Raw genomic sequence first — 18324 nt, 5'->3', positions numbered from 1 at the left:
ATGGTAGTGAGATGAAACTCCTGCTCTGTAATTAATTTTGCAGTGGGGAAGTAATGTCTATTTTTGCATATGATTTTTAAATGCATAGATATTTTAAGCTGCAGTGGGAAAGATTTCATGCTCACGATGCACAAATTCTTATGGAGTGTGAGCAGTTTAGTAACAGATACAGTTGTTAAGCCTGCCTGTTAGCATCAGAGAAAATGTTTGGTTCTCAAAATCATGCACATTTTTGCAGTGTTTTCTGTTCTTGTCCTCCCCCTGCGGCTGGTAAATCTCTTAGGCCTTTCCCTCCTGCTCATCTCTTTTTTTTTTTTTTTTAAACTATGATGAGACTGTAGTTTTGCAGTCTGATTCTCATCAGATTCCCTAAAACACATGTAGATAATCATCTTGGAAGAAAAATAAAAGACTGAGCATGTAACTATGAAGCAATTCACATCTGAAGAGTGAGGATATAGTAAGGGAAATTATGCCCTGTGATTATAGGTGAGCACTGTGGAATGTGCTTCATTTCATCACATCACTTGGTAGGAATATAATTAAATTCATAGTTTTTATCCTACATCCTTCACTGTATGTGAAGCTTTTTTTGCTACAAATTCTGCTCATGTCACTAACATAGATTAAAAAAAAAAAAGAACATGTTCTCTTTATGTAGTGTGCTTCTGCCACACATGCAATGGCTTTTACTCATATATTAACTTGAAACAGGTTAAAAAGGTTTTCAGGATAAATATAATTTAGGGGATTCTCTGATAGTCACATTATGTTCTGCAAGTGCCTGCAGAAGTAGCTGACTGTTGGAACCATCTGAAAAATTACTTTTGTCGCTTAGTTGTTCTTAAAAGCCCCGATAATTTGGGCCATGCATTTAATTCTTGCTGTGCACCTCAGCCCTCTCCATCCCATGGCAAATGAGTTAACTGTGAGCAGCTTTGCTGCTGGAGGTTAATGCAATGGTGAATTTCTGGTCTTCTGTGTTGTGTTTTTTGTGTGCTCTCTGGGGAATTGTGGAGAGGAAAGGAATTTCTCTTAAAGCAGCTTCTGTTGAGGGTGTGGTGGTACCCTTCCCTCCTTTAGGGCCTCTGGTTTCTTTCTCCTGTTTGGCATCATTTTGGGGGGAATTTTGGTTATTTACTTGAAACAGAGTTTCTTCCAAATGAATGAAAAGTACTTAATGTAAACATAAAGTGTACAAAGTTCAAACCATGGAAGTGTTGAAACTTACTGCTTCGTCTTGTTTGTTCAGCCAGGAGGATCAGCATCCCCTTTTAATGACCTTTTGCACTTAGAGTTAAAATTTTATAAGTGTTTTAAACTTTGCTTCTGATTATTTTTTCCAAATTAAATTTTGACAGTACAGTTGGTATATACGGTTAGGTTCATGGAAATGATCAAAGCAGTACATGATAGCCTAGCAGAGGATTAAAATTACATTAATATGGGGTCAGGACCTTTTCAGTTATCTTGTGAACTACTGTCAGTAAGTGTTACAGAGAGAACCAGGATACTTTTCCAGTCCAGGGTGGTGGTACTGGAATGTTTTTCTTGGAAATGTAGTGATGAATAAACTGACTTTATTCTGAGTGCACTGGTGATCTCACAGTGATGCTTTGTAGCATTTATTTCTGACTCCTCTGCAACGGTGTATTTATGTCTTCTTGTTCTGTAAAGTAGAACTGTTGATATGTAGATGTGAATTAAATATTAATTAAATGCTGCCATCCCTATACATGGAATACTGTAGTGCCATCAGTGCATGTGGCATTCTCCCGTCTCTCACCCAGAGCTCTTCCCATGGTTTTGGTGACAAATGTCCATTTGGCTGTTGGAGGTTTTGCTGGAGGGAGGGAGGGAGAAGAAGTTTACTTGAATCTCTTGGGAATTTAAACATGGAAAATGATTGCAGACCTAAATACCCTGTGATTCCTCAATCAAAAAAGGAAAACAACATTTTTAAGTCTTATTCAGCTTAGCAACAGACTAAATAGCTGAGGGTTTCTTAGAGGTCAGTGGTTACTTTTAGGATGATGGAAAGTCTGAAATGCTACATCCTGTTTAAGGCATGTGTTGCCTTCCTTGGGTTTAATCCTTGTTTTAAGGAGGTGTTTGGGAAGTTTCAGTATTATTTGTAATGTATTTCATGAGCCTTTGTAGCTCGAGTTTAGTATTTAGAAAATTGCTTGTTGCTTTTCAGTTCCTCTTCCATTTGAGGCAGGGTTTTATCTTTTTTACTATTGAGTTTGTCCTGCTTCAAACAGCATTATTTTTGATATATGGATTCTTTTCTTGTGGTACCCAGACAGTGTTCCTGTGCTTCTACCTTCAAACCTTTTCTTGTTAATCCCTTAGTTTACATAAGATCACTCTAATGATTTAATCTGTAATGAGTATTGGTGGTGTTACACAAATATAGGATCAGTAATTATTCTGATCACAGGTGCATAAAGTACTTCTAGGAAGTGTTTTAAATTTTGAAGTTGCCTGTAGAAATTAACTTCATGAGGGTATTTTAAGGATTATTTCATATAATGTGCTCTTTTTACTTTTTTGGTGTTAAATTCAGCTCAAAAATGTTGACTTTTGAAAACAAATATTTTTTGTTTGTTTGTTTGATCTTGGCCTTATGTTTCCTAATTTTTATCTTGCTATTGAATCATTTTAGTTGTATGTATTGGCTAACACTGCAATAAGCTTCTGCATCAATACTTACCCATTTGTAAACTTTAATCTGGATTCTTATAAAGTTCCCCTTTGTCAGTGTGGGCAGACAAAAAGAACAGAAGTTCCTTTGAAGCTAATGCTCTGTTCTGAGGTGGGGTTTTGCTTTCAACTAACACAGTGACAAGAGGATAGAGTTGAAACTGTGCCTGTAATTTGTTTTTTAAATAAATTCCATGTAAATAATCAAAAGACGGTCTTTAATTTTTGTTTGTTTATTTTCTTAACTAAGCATATATTGTTATCAGTAGGAAACTGAATGTTGTTTTAATTCTTTCAGTAAAAAGACTGGTAGAAAAATAGCTTTTATCCTTTTTTCATCCTTTAAAATAAACATTGATAGAAACTATCATAATATGGTTTGTGTTACAGGTGGTGTAATACCAAGGGCTGTACTGCTGCCACATCACAATTTTGTGGGGTTTCAGAGAGTAGTTCTGGTAAGGACACTCAATGATTTATCTATTTATTTGTCATACAAGTGGACTGATAGTTTGGTACAATTTAGTATTACGTTCATTTACAGTATTTGTTAGGTATTGGTTTCTGCAGTTCACTAAATCCTTACATTTAAGTGTTCTTTTATTCAATGGTCTTTATTAACAGCTCCTTTTGGAGCTGTTAGTGTCTCATGTGTAAATCCATATTCATTTTGTTGAGAATTATTATGATATAACACATCAATTCACAGCATGGAAATATTAATAAATAGAGCTTTTGTCAAAACACACCATAAAAACTGTTTTGTCTCCTGGAAATGGGGAGTCACTATTGCTTTGGTGTGTATCAGTTTTTAAAAAACGGTGGAAAGTTACTGTATTTTGGTTATAGTATGCTTTTTTCAAGTGCTGAAGTCTTGTCACCCTAAAGGAAAATACAAGTATGTAGTTCAGAGGGCAAATATTCAGACCATGTGGTATTACTTGTCTCTTCTTAAGTGTACTGCACAGTCACAATTTTGCAATCATTTTCTTTAAATGCATGTAACTACACTCCCTCTTTAATTTTTTATTTTGGATGCTTTCTTTAAACATATTTTCTTCTCTCTTCTCCATGGCTGAGGTTACAAGGAAGCTGAGATTACCTTTACTTCTTCTTAGAAAGGGAAAATTCATTCTGCACCAGTCCACCAGCAGCCATGCTCAAGTATTGTGCAAGAGCACAACTGAGCATTTGTTCTTTCAGCAGGAGATAACTGATACCACATTTGTATCTGTAGAATTTTTAATATCTACTGTAATTTAACAAATGTCTTGTGGGTGTAGCAGATGTCTTCTCTCCCCCCCTCTTCTCTCGCCTCCCCCCCCATTTTTTTGGTTTTAATTCACGTTCCCTTAAAGTTTTTGGCAAGCTCTCCTTGTGTGCTGTCTTAGGTCTATAGAGGGCATTCAAAGACAGAGGGAATTTGTTTTTAAAAAACCTGATCTTGCAAGTAGACCCCATAAGGTAGAGAAAAGGGTATTGCTGATGTTCTCTGTGGCCTTGCAGGGTAATGTTGTATTGGCTCTGCTCCAGCACATCACTTAAGCAATTGCAGTCAGTGGGACCAGAATACATTTAAATATTCTTCTGGATTGATCTATATCTATGTATACTTTCTAAAAATGAGGTGGGGTACCATGAGAACTTCTCAATGGGATTCCATGGTCAAGCTAAGAAACAAGCTCCAGGCCTTTCTGTGTTGGAGATATTGGGGAGGGGGTGGGCCTTGCTTGAGAAATCTCTAGAGGCTGGTGAATTAAGGAAGCAAAAGGGTACTGGAAGTTGTGAGTGAGTAGGTGTAAAAACTGAAGCCATTTCCCCTTCTGTTGTTGCATTAGATTGGTTTATCTAAAATAGTTGGGCATGGTACTGTTCACACTGTATGATTTCCAGCCCTGTAAGTGCATAATGCCTTGAGCATGCACTATTCATGCATGTAGGCTTACATTAGAGTTTGTTAGTCTTGGAGTGAAAGAAAATGGGCTTTCAGATTTATATGGGAGAAATGGCATTAGGAAGTTTTGAGTAGCATCACTCAAGAATGTTAAATGGCAATTCTGCAAAGTAAAAACATCACAGCTTTATAAATATTTTAAGAAAAGAAAGATGATGGGAGCTCCTTGGAGTCTGAGAAATACTGAAAATTTTTCAAAATGTTGTGAGCAATTTGTGCAGTACTTATTAAAGTATAATGTCATCTGGAGAAGTCATGGACTTCTTCCTCTCTATCATCTCTTTATTTTCAAATAATGCTCCCGTTACTGGAAATGGGTGAGCAAAATTTTTCATGCATAGAATCTGTTATTCCAGTGTTTGAGGTAAGGTAAAGACAACCAAAGACAGTGAGTTTCTTTTTCTGAAAGGCTGTCCTATCTAATTTGTTTAACTCTGAGCTAGCAGAAGTAGTTACTGTGATTGCTTAATTCTGCAAAAGACAGAGTAGAGGTCACTTGTGGGACAAGCTGAAGATCATTTCAGTGCAGCTGCCTGTGCAATAGTGGCCTGCAGTTACAAGACGTGGTGTATTTCCATTTCTGCTGATGTTTTAGCTTGACTAAGCAAAACTGTTCTCTCTACACAAAGCTATGATTGTGTTTTCCAACCGCATCAGTAGAGGACTCAGTTTAATTCAAAATAGCACCTTCTAATGGAGAGAGGTCCTTATTGGACACATGATATATCGTCACGTTTTGAATAGTTTACTGCAGAGGGGAGTAATTAAAAAATTAGTGAGAACAGATGTCTAATGTTGGCCTAAGCAGTCAGAAAGAAGAGGAAATGTCCTGGGTTTGAACTTTTTATCTTAATTGGATCCCTTGTGACTTTCAACCCATTTGATAAGAGTTTCTTCAGTAGACTCTCCTGCTTCTACTGTTCAAAGCCAACAGCTTTAAATTTTAATGTTTTTATGTGTGGGTATAGGCACTCACACAAGTCTTTGCATACAGTTTGGAAGGACGATTCCTTCACTAAACAAAAACTTTATATACCACAGGCTGTTTTGGTATAGCTTTTTTATCTCCCATGTGCTGTACAGAAAAGCAAAACACTGTTCTTTTAAGCTGCATTTTAGTATATTTTTTGAATCCTTTTACATGTTCTTCTACAGGTGTGTTCAGGCTCCTTTTATTAGTCAGACCCTCTGTAAAGTGCCAAATTAGCAAGAGGAACATTTGGTACACTGCTTTAATCTTACAGATCAACAGTGCAATTGCTTTTAGAGATACAGGTGACTTTGCAATGTGTAGGAGCCGTCTGGGGCTGAGTTATGGCAGGCATGTTCATGGAATCTCTGGGAATTTTTCCTTTGCAGCAGTATAAATATGCCTCTAGACTTAAGCACTGATGAAGTACTAGAACTTGGCATTCATTCAAAGTTGTCCTTGGTCTAGGATAATTTGAGTTAGGTAAAATATTCCATTTTCTACAGGCAAGGAAAGAAGCTTGTTTTTATTTTTCAGGGCATACTGTAAAAGAAAAAACTGCTCTTGATGATTCAGATATTGGAATAGTTCCCAGGGGAAAAAAAAAAAAAAGAAAGGGTATACTTCAGGGTATGGAAAATGTAGTTGAGGATGATGACAGTATTGCATGTCTTTTCCATGTATTCTAGGCATATCACCTCAGCATATATGCTATTCTTAACATTCTGCCAAAAGACCCTTGATACAGCTTCATTTAGAGAAAAAAATAAGCAGATGTTGAAGGCAGAAGGGGGACCAGCTTAATGTCTAGACAACCTTTGGAGGCATGAGTGAGTTATTCATCAAATACATATGCTTGAAGGGAAAAACTAAAACTGTTTCTCATTGAACTTTGGGCATAGCTGATATAGATGGAGACATTCTCTGCCAAAATACATAGCACTAATGCCTAGACAGTATAGTTTTTGCTCATGACAACTTCCACAGTCAGATTTGGGGTGTGGTACAGAGTAGGATGTAGAGATGCAGAGCTTGAATGCCTGTACCGAAGGTGGTTACTGTAGGAGAAACTTAAAATTCTATAAATAAGGGAAAGAGATGCTTGCAGGCTTGGAAAACAATCTGTCCCTTTTTGCAGAGTTACTGGGACAGGGTGTTTTTCTTGGAGCTACCCATGTCCTGGTGAGGGTCTCGTGGCTGCAGCTCAACGTGTTGTGCAGTTGAGTGTCCAGTCTCACGGGGGTTCTGGGCTGAGCAAGTCACGGCACTGCCTCTCTCTTGTTCTTTCTTTGTCACCTCTCTGTCTCTTGTCACTGTACTGCCTCTCTCATTTTTTGTTTGTCACCTTACTGTCTCCTGTCACGGCACTGCCTCTCCCTCGATCTTTGGTTATCACCTCGCTGCCTCCCAGACTACATGTGACAGCCCTGAGAGACCAACGGTGATGGAATGGTGGCCCAGGAATGCCCACTGTTTTATTTCATAACAGTAAAGCAGTACTCTGCCCTCCTGACCTGCCTCAGGAGCCCTTATAACCCACCTCTGGGCTGCCTCAGGCACACACTCCTCCTTCCCGGCTGCCTCGGCCAGTGCCGCAGCTCTTGGGTTGCTTGGGTTGCTGTTGCTTTATTTCTCTGTTACTTCATGGTAGGTCACATCTGTACTGCAGGTTAGTACGTAGTGCAGTGCAAGAGAAATGGGAATTTTACATTGGTCTCACATTTCTGTTACTTTTGGTTGTAAATAGAAAACAGGATAAGTAGGATGATGGTGCTGTGTCACACCAAGTGAATCACTGCGTGCTGTCTGAAGCTGCACTCAGTCCTGCTCAGGAGTGGCCGTGCCCAGTGTCCAGAGCAGGGCTCAGATCATGGGTATTAAACTTCCACTGTAACATTTGATTTAAGTTTCACAGATAAGAGCAGCTTTGCCTCTTTGAATACCAAAAGTAGTGTTCGTCAGACAGTGTTTGTTTCTTAATTTATTTCATATTTTTTTTAAGAGATGTGTCTTGGTGTTAGGAAGCCAGAAGAGGCAAGTACTTCACATCCCGTTCTTCGTTAGAAATAATTCTGATAAGACTTCTAAGTGATCTAAGTGCTTCTGGAAAATTTAGCTACCTAATTTCAAAGTTCACCAGGAATTAAATCTGAGGTGCCAAAGTAAATACAGTTAGTTTCTGATCCACTTCAGTGGTCCTTTTTCTAAAATAAATCTGTAAGCATTAAATTAATTTTCATTAGTACTCTTTTTTTTTTGAGGAATCTCTGATTTAGTATTTTTTTTTCCTGCTAATTGATCTTTAATTAAAAAAATAAAGCCTAGGTGAAGATGGTTTCATATTGCCATTTTGCACTTGTTTACACTGGTAACTGATTTCTGTCACTTGTCCTCAGACACTGCAATGCTGTAGTTCTAAAATGGCTTTTTAAAGACCCAGAGCTGTGGTTTGCACTTTTTAATACCGGTGTTGCATTTGGTTTCATTTAGGAGTAAGATAAAGTGGTGTTGTAGGTGGCATTGATGGAGTGGTATGAGGAAAGGAGGCTTTTTTTTTTTTTTTTGCGGATTTGCAGCCTAGTAGGGCAGGGATAGTGGAGGAGAGTGAGAGTAGACATACCTAAAGTAGATTCACATGTTGTTCTGTTTTTACATGCATGTTATCTATAACTTTTGGGTTTTTTGAAAAGTGGGGATTTTTTTCTTTTTTTTTTTTCTTTTTTGAGATCCTCAACTCATAATGGTTATTTACCTGCAGAGTCCCACAGGCTCGTTTCAGGCTGCTTTAGTGAACAGGGCTGGACGTGAAAATGCTTGGGTAAAGAAAAGAGTTGGGTTTTTAGTCTGAGGGTAAACTTTCTTAAGCTTTCTTTAAAACTCTCCATTCATGCATAATGCTGCAGTCAGTCATGAATTACACGTCTTTAAATCTTTCAAGGTGAACATCTTGGGGCTAGAAAGAACCTGTCAGTTTACATTTAATTTATTCCATGCTTTAGGACGTGTTTCATGTCTGTAGAGAACTTTGAACACTAAATAAGATGAATGTTAGCACATATTTTCAATACCAAATTCTGCAGTCCAACTCTAGTTAGATTCTCAACATATTTAATATCTGGATTAATGGAGAAAAACTTGTCTAAAGCACCGTGTATTTTTACTGTTAATGCTCATAAATACCAGTCTACCTGTTTGCCATCAATCCATAGCTCATGAATAGTACTGGCCTTTTTCCAAGTAGCCAGAAGTATTCAAGGGTTTTTATTTAAAAAAACCACAACAAACCCCTGCATTGTTAATATAATCAATTCATTGTTTTCCCTGTCCAAAGGGCACTCTTTGCTTTTTCTTCATCCCAAATTTAAAAATAAATAAATAAATAAGCCTGGTCTCCTCTTCGGTAAGTAGCCGGTTCTGACATAGTTGCTCTTGATTAATGGCCACTAAAGCTGGAAATTTTATCTTCTCTTGTTAACAGTTTATATTTTCCTGACTTGAAATTTTAATAAATTGTAACTGAAGGATCTTCTCTGTGTCCTGTGAGGTTGTTAGGTTGGGGGGTTTTTTTCCACTTTTTTTCACCCCATTGTGGTGTTGTCTCGGAGGGGTTTTGCATTTCATCCTTCATCTTTCAGAAACACAGGGCTCAGAATTGTTACTATTCAACAAGACATCTGCCTCAGGAAAAGAATTGGCAGCTTTCATGCACTCACAAAGGAATTTCAGAAAAATTATTTGTTGTTCCCAAACTAGATGCTACCAGAGTACATAATTCCAAAACTTCTTTTCTCATGGGAAAGGCATAAAAGACCAGGCTTAACAATGGGGAAATAAGCCGAGTTTATTTGCGTTTAGAATAGATCAAAGCCTCTTCACCTGTTCTGTTACTGTCTCTTTTTTTTCATATTTTTATATCCCCAGCACTGCAGAAGTTATGTGCTGTGCCTGATGATCCCTGGTCTTTTCTAAAATACTGTAGGAGTTGGGGAAGATGCTCACACACACAGCATCTTTCTCTGGGTCTTCCACTGCAGGAGATGCTTCTCTTGCTCCATTTATGTGGTCAGTATTATTTATAGAGTAGTTCTGTCAAATTCTATGCTGAAAATAACACCTGCACTTGAAAATAGCTTTGTAGGTGCTGAAAAAGCTGTGGCAAGAGTGTTCAGGCTCATACATGAAGGGCAGGGCAAATGAATGAGTGAATCCTTTGTTGGAAAACGTCATGTTCGTGTAGGTGTCTGTGCCCAGAACAATGTAAATGTGTTTAGTTTTTAGTTTTCCTTTGATTGTTCACTAGGAAACACGAACCAGTCCCCAAAGACCTGCAGAAATTTAGGATAATTACCTGAGTAATGATACCAACCTTAATAAAACCTTAAAATCTAGTGTTTCACAAAAAAGCCTATTGCAAATCCATGAGGCAATGGTGGCCACTGTTTCAAAACTTGGACTCAGTTCATTGGTGTACATCTGGATGCTCTCAGAACACCTAGACAAGGCTGCTTGGGTCCCTGCAGGCTCAGCCTCGCAAGTACCCAGTGACACCACAGAGCAAGATTTGGGAGTATTTTTGTTTTTCTTTTGGTTATGCAAGGATTCTAGATGTGCAGTATGCAAGGAGGTGCCCCATGTTGTGCTAAATTATAGATGTTGACCTGGTGCAGAGGGGTCCCAGGAGAAGATGCTGGTTGCCTCTGGCAGGCGTGCTCTGGTCCCAGTTTCTGCACCGATCCAGGTGCTGCTAATTCTGACAGGTTCTGTGCTTAGTTACTGTGTGCAGGTGTAACTCCAACTAAATTAGTTGTTGTTATGGCAGCATTAAAAACACTTCCTTATGAAGGGAAATCGCTGTGGTAAGTACACTGACCTGAGTCAAACAAAGGCCTTTCTCCTGCAGGCACTTCAGGACATGACTCAGGGCACAAGGACAAATAAAATGAGCAGGGTTTAGTTGGACTAGAAAACACTGTTGTTGAAGATGAATTGAATTTTTTTTTCAACCAGCAGAATTTATTTGTGAGAAATGTTAGCAGCTCATAGTTTGTAATGGAAAAACAGTGAAAGAAGAATGTAGAAAAAGAAATGACTGAAGGAGGTACAGATACAGCCATCACTCTCTTGATGGAGGGATGGATTCAGGAGTGTAGAGTATGTGTAGGCAGTGCACGGTGAGGAGGTGAAAACCGGGGCAAATGCGTGACCACAGGCTCGAGATCGTATGTCAGATCAGGAGATGAAAGCTGGAAGATGGATCACCAGCTTGGGAGAGATAGCAAGTGCAGTGGATGGAAACTGCACAAGGGTCACAGTACAGGAAAAGGGAATAGGAGTCCATGCAGCTGTATGAAAAAATCCCTAGTGAAGAAAGGGCTGCTGTTGTAGGAGTGCCTTTCCACAGATGCCTCTGAGAACTACATCTGCTCTTTTAGTGCCATCAAGTAGCAATGTAAATATTTTAATATTTAATATATTAATATTTTTGTAACAAATAGAATTCATTCCGGGCTACATGGTCACTAATCACTACTTCACCCTAAGATTTACAGAACACACAAAAAAACCAAAACCACAGACAGTTGAAAACTGACTAATTACAAAAGTCTGCTGAATTTCAGTAGTTTTCCATGGACAAATAGGTAGCATTAGTTGGAGCTCAGAATGAATCTTATTTTGTAAGCCATCAGCATCCAGGGCAGCAGTGCAGTGAAAAACTGTGTCACTGTTAGTGCACCAATATCCATCAGCTCAAGCAATTGATGTAGATGTAATCACTGTCTCTAATAGAAATAAAGTCGGGGTAATGGAACACTGTCACAGGATCAATGTCTCCTGTTTTGAAAATAAACCCTCTCAGCTTTGCTTTTGCATTTATGTACCAGCAGGCGACCACATCATTCAATTCAATTGACACAGTCCCTTATAGCCCTGAATGATCTATTGTGGGAACATCAGGAACAGCGTATTGGAAAAAATGGAATGTTCCTGATCAGACTTATCAGGCCGCATTATTCGGTGGGTTTTCCAGCAGTGAAAATGAGAATAAATCAGCTGAGAGCAGAAACGTAGCATGGTATGGAGATCTTGAACCGCGTTTAACTGTTTAATTTCTACAGGTTCTTGGTCAAAAAGCTTGAACCGCAGTACTTGAGTTTATTTTCAGTGGTGCATGTTCACAGATAGAAGAACATTTTTGAATGTTGCCCTTCCCCACCTTAGTCTCAGCAGAAGCTCTTGACAGGGGTTGTTTTAACTCACTTAAGGGCTCTTCTCAATCCGTTATTTTCTCAGAACGTTTTACACAGTTTGATCCAAGCAAGGATTAATGGGTGTGCTCCCACATTCATCCATAATTAAATTTTTTGCAAAGGCTTTAATGAAGCGCAGGAGATTAGTAGTTGTATAGTTGCATGCTTAAAACTGGGTACATGCCGAAGAGGCATATATGGGATTTTAAACAATGTTGCAGATAAGGCTTCTTCCAGTTTCCACCTTTCTTGCGCTTGATTCCAGCAGCTGTTCTGTGTCTAGATCCAGAGAGTATTAGCAGGCTGCTATTTTAGTGCTTAGTGCTTTAAGCCATTGAGCAATTTCACAAAGCCTTCTTGAGTCAGAGTCTAAAAGTTTGATTGCAGAAGTCTTTATTTATTGAAATTCGGTATTGCTGAAGGACTGTAACTCTGTCTAAAGGGACATTCTTTTAATGGCCTAAGAATGGAAGCTCCTCAGCTTCCTTGACGTTACCTCTGCTCCCAAGATGGCCCCTCCAATAAGAAAATTTTCCCTTTTGAGGGACAGATGGACAGGTGTCTCTTCTGGAGTATTGCCAGGCATTTGTCTGGTGGTTCCCTCTCCGTTACAGGGTTAGATATATTTAGCATACAGAGCCTGGAAGTTGGACTTTGCAGGTCAGCCTGAAGGAATCCATACTGGACAAACCTACACTGCTGCTTCTCCTGGTGACTTTGCTAATTCTGGTCATCAACCAGGAACTATCACTTTCTGATCAGTTTTAGAAATGCCACATTTCCAGTTTTTCCTGCCATAAGCATCTGTTGAGCCTGTGTACAGGTAAGACACTCTAACCCTGAAGGTCATCCCATCAAAATGCCTTCGATCTGGTTTAGATGTTTGATCAAGGAGAATTGCATAATGTTATATTTCCTGGGGTGTTCTGAAAAATTTTTAAGTATTGAAAGAGGATGGTGGTTTTATTTTTGAACTACTACATCTGGTGAGTTTTCATTTAAGCCTGGTTTGTCTGCATCAGTGGGCTTGAACTCTGTGATTAAAAGCCTTCTCCAAACATGATGTGTGGGCTTGGGATCTTGTGGAGAGTCAGGGAGGGATGGCTTTCATGAAGTAATCAGACTTGAGGCAGGACTAACTGCTGGTGGTTTTACTGCATATTTGGTACATATTTGGAGCAGCTGAGTTTGGCTTTTAAGTTTTAAAGCAGTAACATATTTGCATCTGCAGAAGGGTGTATCAGAACTATCCATTTAAACAGGGTTGTAATTGTCATAGAGGAGAGTTGTGCCTGGTAAGAGATGTCATAGAATCACAGAATGGTTGGGGTTGGAAGGGGACCTCTGGAGCTCGTTTAGTGCATCTACATCTATTTTCCTTGTTACCCAGAAAGTTGAAAAGTCTTTAAAATACTAATATATAATACCTCTTTGCTATTCTGTTACAGGAAATGAGGAGAGTCTTCCTCAAACACATAATTTCTTCTGGTGTTACTCTGTAATAATGTAAAAAAAAAAAAAAGGTTTAAGAATTTAAAGGTGTCGAATAAAGTGTCAGTACCAGAAATATCCCTGTTTCCTTAGTCAACCTAGGGATTTACAAAATATGGCTGCCAAGAATCACTGCAAGATGCCCTAAAGCTGTCCAGGAAGATGTATTTTTAACTCTAGAAAGTATAGAAATGTGCAGCCTTGTAGCCATAGCCCTGGAAATATGATACTGAATATATTGTCGCTCATGTCTCTGCTGTAACATCCGGAATCCCGGCCTCCTGGGTCACACAACATATGACTTTGGGGAGGAGATTTGGAGTTCAGTAATTAAATACTACTTTGCTCTAGGCAAAACCAACAAATGGGCTTTATCTGCAGCATATTTTGTAACAGTACTCAGGGCTGGGATCGGTGTTTCTGGGGACTGAATACTCAGATAAGTAGACAGTAACTTATTTTAGCCAAGGTTTTGGGTGGGGTTTTTTTTTGTTTTGTTTTGTTGTGGGTTTTGGGTTTTGTGCTCCTCTTCCCCTTCAGGGTTGTAATTCTTTCTCTTCAGAAAATTTCAGACTGGCTTTGTCATCTTGTATGCTTCATACTTTAAAATTGGCATGAAAAGAGAGAGACTGTTGCCATAAATTAGGTCACTAAAGCTGAAGTACAGAATACAAATATTTATCGCCTGAGCTAAGGAAGACAATTCAGATGAGAAAAGGAAAAGTTATTTTTTAGTATTTGGAAATTAAGCTGTATTCTTGGTTAAAAGCAAAGCAGTAGAGTTAAAAGCTGAATATGAGAAGCATCACTTGGTTTAAATTGCTAGAAGGAAAACCAACAAAGTCTGATCATGTGAGAAATCAGTAAGAAGGTTCATGAGATAGAATTACAGATTTTTTTTTTAATACAGTTTCACATTTGACGTATATTATTGAATCTTAAATAAAAAGACACATTTAAATAGTGGCAATTTTGGGACACGGGTAAAAATGCAGAAAATGAGAATTTTTTGAAATACTGCAAAAAACCCGTTATACGTCTAACTTCAAAAAAGTTTATCTTTAAATTCAGAAGGTTAGAAAGAATTCCCACCTGCAGATTATCAGGTAGGAGAACGTGAGGGATCACTTGTGTTGTGCCTGATACTGTTTTGACCCCCCATCGCTCAAGTGACAATGTGAAAGAATAAATAGGAGTGTTTAAAGCAAGTAGTTGATACAATTAAAGAAAACTCAGCCTTTTTTCTTTTTAAAGTGTGAGAAAACATTCATTTTTATCAAAATTGATGTCTAATAAATTCTAACAGAAGGACATGGGTCATACACTGCATGCTTGAACCACTAATTTATTTTATGAGTTCTCCTTTATAAAGTGTTTCTAAAGGGCTCTACAGAACTCTTCTCTGGATGTAGTCTTATGAAGACTTGGGGCATTGGTGCCTCACTGCCCTAATCAACCAGATGCAGTTGGAGAAGTGGTGGAGTTCAGTGTATCAGCACTTTCCTGGGCTACAGGGATTGTCTGTCTCCTGAGTCACCGTGGCAGTGATCACGGTTTGCCTGCCACAGTATTTGTGGCAAAGCATAACAAGGAGGAATTGTGTCTCACCTGCAGTACTGAAGTATTATTTTTATGATAACTGATAAAAATGTAAAGTGGAGTGGTAATAAAACCTTCCAAAGGCCTTGTAGGCATATTCAGGCTTTTTGGGTGGAATTAAAAAAACTTCACGTTCCCAGGTGAAGTCACGTAATTTGCCTTTTTTTTAATGGTCATTAAAACAAGGAAGATTCTTAAGCAACAGTTAATAAAATGGTGTCACTGTCTATGTGCACACATGCTAGCAAAATATTTGTCTGGATTTCTTGCAAAACAGGAAAAATAAAAGCTCTAGTGGCAATATTTCTGTTCTAGGGGATTTATTGTTTCTGTAGCCAGACTTCTGTTTTCCATGGATAAATGTAGCAGTCTGCCTATATCTGAACTTTAAGCATTTTTCAGAGCTACCCAGAGCATGAGCTGCTCCCTTTAACTTATCATATCTGGTATCAAACTAATGATTGGTATGTTTTGGGGAATTATTATTCACAGCAACCTGCCAGGTTTTCCTGTTATCCTACCTAATGAAGATGTGTTAGAGCCCACCTACAACTGCAGAAGTATCATGTTCTTAGGCTGTTGTTTGATGATACAATAACTCTAATTGTGGTGTAAATCTAGTGTACGTTATCAAATGGTGATTAAGAGATACACAGCACTAATCTGATTTATAAACTTTCTCTGCCAGTTCAGGTTTGTCTGAAAAGAAACCCCAGAACAACAAAAAAACCCTGTTAGGCCAGGAGCCATATCGGGCAGCATCTGTTCTCCAGCATTTGGCATGAACCTGGAAGAGAAGTACAAAGCTATAATAAACATGCAGAGTGGAATAATGATTTGTCAGAAATACAATCAGATTTTCACTGTTGGGCACCCATTAGCCTGCAGATCTGGTGTTGGTGAGAATAGAATTTCATCTCCTTATTAGCAGATTCTACTTGTAAATTTTACCCGAAGTGTGAAGTGTGTGAATTGTTCTCAAGGGATGGAGGTGCTGGGCTGAGACCTGCCCTGTCTGATGTGGGGTAGGCAGTTACTGACTGAAACACAGGCACAGTTTTGCTGTTAGGGAGCAAAGTCAGAGCTGATGTGCTGTCTCTGAGAAAAGAAACCTCATTTCCTTTTTAAAAAAGTAGCTTCCAAAAGAGTTTTGAAGTGATTCCTGACGTAGAACAAGCAGATCAGTTTGTGTAAAGTGCAGGCATGTGTCTGATCTGTTCCTGACGTGTGGTTTTAAGTAAATCTTAAGGCCAGCATCTCTATAGACTGATACATGTAATGCCTGATAAATTTGAGAGTTTAGGGGCTTTGTGTAGTAACATTAAAAGTTACCTGGGATATCTGGATACTATGCAGATTCTAGCTAAACAGCAGTGTTATCAACCACAGGCAGCACATCCTCCGGGAAGGGCATCCTACAGAAAACCAGTGTCTTTGGCTTGGTGTTTTCAGATGATCGAGGGAGAACAGGATGACGAGTCACTTACACTGTAATCCAGTCTCCTTGGCATTGTGTCACTGCTGAGCATTGCAGGGATGTGTGGGTTGTGAGCCTGAGAAGGCGTGTGCTGAAGAGGACTTGATTTTGAGTAGTGAATATCAACCTTGGTGTGGTCTCAGGGACTGGAAGCCCATGAGAAATTTGGGCATGGTTTATAAGCCCCCTTTTTTGACATGTTATGGGGTATTTTATTTATTTAATCCTAATTTTACCAGTAAGGAGTCTCATTCCCATGCACTGTGCCTACTCCAAGGTACAAAACAAAAGTAGAGGCAAGTGGGAGAGATTCCCTTTAAAAGCAGACTTGGATCTAAAACAGCAGTGTGGGTGCATCATGCTTTGCCATGTAATTCCACAGAATGTTTTGAGGAAGACTTGGAATTTTTTTAAGGGCTGGAAAAAAAGGGCCTCAAGAATCTTGTTACATTTTCGGAGTGGGTTTGGGACATACAGCTGCAAATATTTTAAGATATTTTTAATCGTCCCTTTGCAAATTAGGCAAAAAATATGACTGGTTGGAGTTATGTGTAACTTCTACTTATTTTTGTATCATTTTTCTGTGTCTTTTTGGTGACTTGATTCCTGTATCTAAAATAAAGAGCAATATTAATATTTATTAAGTGCCCAAAATAAGTAGTTGATTGCACATGGAAATAGTGGATTTGTAGGAAATAAGCCAGCATTAACGAGTTGGATTTATTAGTATCTGTGGTACATGTGTACAGGCGTGGGTGGATACATAGAGATAAATATATTTCTTTCTCCTGTAATTTTCTTGGTTTCAGCCTTTCTTCCTCTATTTGTGTTTCCGTTTACATGACGCCGCTTCTAAGAAATCTCCTCTGTCACCTCCCAAACAAGCCCTGTGGCCATGTTGGGGCACCAGGGAAAACAGAGTTCACGTGGTTCGTAGGTTGGCGGGTTTATTTTCTTTGCCATTACTATTTTTCTTCGGCACCCTTAGCAAGTTGTAACTTCTTGAAGTGAGGGAGTGGCCGTGTGTGATGAGCACTGAGAGCAGCATGACCGGTGTGTCCCTCTCCATCCCCACCTCTGCTCCTTCTCGCCATCATCCCCTCACTGCTGCTGTCTCAGGTCATTCCCACTGGGTGCTTCCCAGGAAGCTGTGAGTGAGAAGGAGGGGAGGAAGCACATTTCCTTGGGGTGGAAACAACAGCAGTTCGACGGTTGGCAGCATAAGCCTGTCAACCAGAATCCATCCCTGTATCAATTCAGAACTTGTCAAAGGAAAATAATTATTGTATCATATCTGTACTTCTGCTGTATTTCCTCTCTAATGGGACATTTTGCCTTGGGAGGGGAAGGAAGATGGATTTAGTGTTCCTCGTTCTTCTCACAGTTCCTTGTATCCCTTGTCTGTGGACACTTGTCCCTGGGCACTGCCGGAGCCCCTGGGCCTGGGCTGGGGGAGACACAGCAGCGAGCTTTCAGAAAGTGTAAATAGGCACAGAAGAAATGGATAAAAAGCTGTATCTTGGTAAAACACTGGAACCTTCTGCACCCTTTTCAGTTTCACGTCCTCATCAGGCAGGCGGTGTATTTATTGAAGGCATTCCTGTGTTTTTCCTGGTTGTCAGGGTCCCGCAGCCAGTGCTGCACTGCCACCTCCTGATATCTGGGTGCCAGCTCCTGCCTTGCCAGAGAGTCTTGTGGAAAACACTTGGAACCAGCCCTGAAAAAATGAGGCTCGTTTGATTTGGGCAGGGTGAAGAACACTTTTGACAGACAAGAAAAACGTTAGGGTTTTTTTTTGTCTTTAGGTGAATTTATGTGGGATTTCCACGGTTCTGCTTTGAGTGGGGAGCCCTCTATTTATTAATAATTCAGGACTTCT

At 39.2% G+C, this 18324-nt stretch overlaps 1 protein-coding gene across 6 annotated transcripts in view; it reads left to right on the top strand.

Annotated features, from left to right (window-relative positions):
- Nucleotides 1–18324, top strand: part of TBL1XR1 (transducin beta like 1 X-linked receptor 1) — a 110451-nt gene that overhangs the window by 68640 nt on the left and 23487 nt on the right. For 4 of the 6 annotated variants that reach the window (XM_017810727.1, XM_017810723.1, XM_017810724.1 and 1 more), the window contains one exon: nucleotides 3097–3164. The exons of the other annotated variants lie outside the window; for them this stretch is intronic. The gene's annotated coding sequence lies outside the window, so the exon portion shown is untranslated. The remainder of the gene's footprint in view (nucleotides 1–3096; nucleotides 3165–18324) is intronic. 6 annotated transcript variants of the gene reach the window in all.

This window comes from Lepidothrix coronata, unplaced genomic scaffold (assembly GCF_001604755.1).
Source record: "Lepidothrix coronata isolate B3197 unplaced genomic scaffold, Lepidothrix_coronata-1.0 Scaffold29, whole genome shotgun sequence".
Lineage (NCBI taxonomy): Eukaryota > Metazoa > Chordata > Aves > Passeriformes > Pipridae > Lepidothrix > Lepidothrix coronata.
This window is presented reverse-complemented; position numbering and strand designations above follow the sequence as displayed.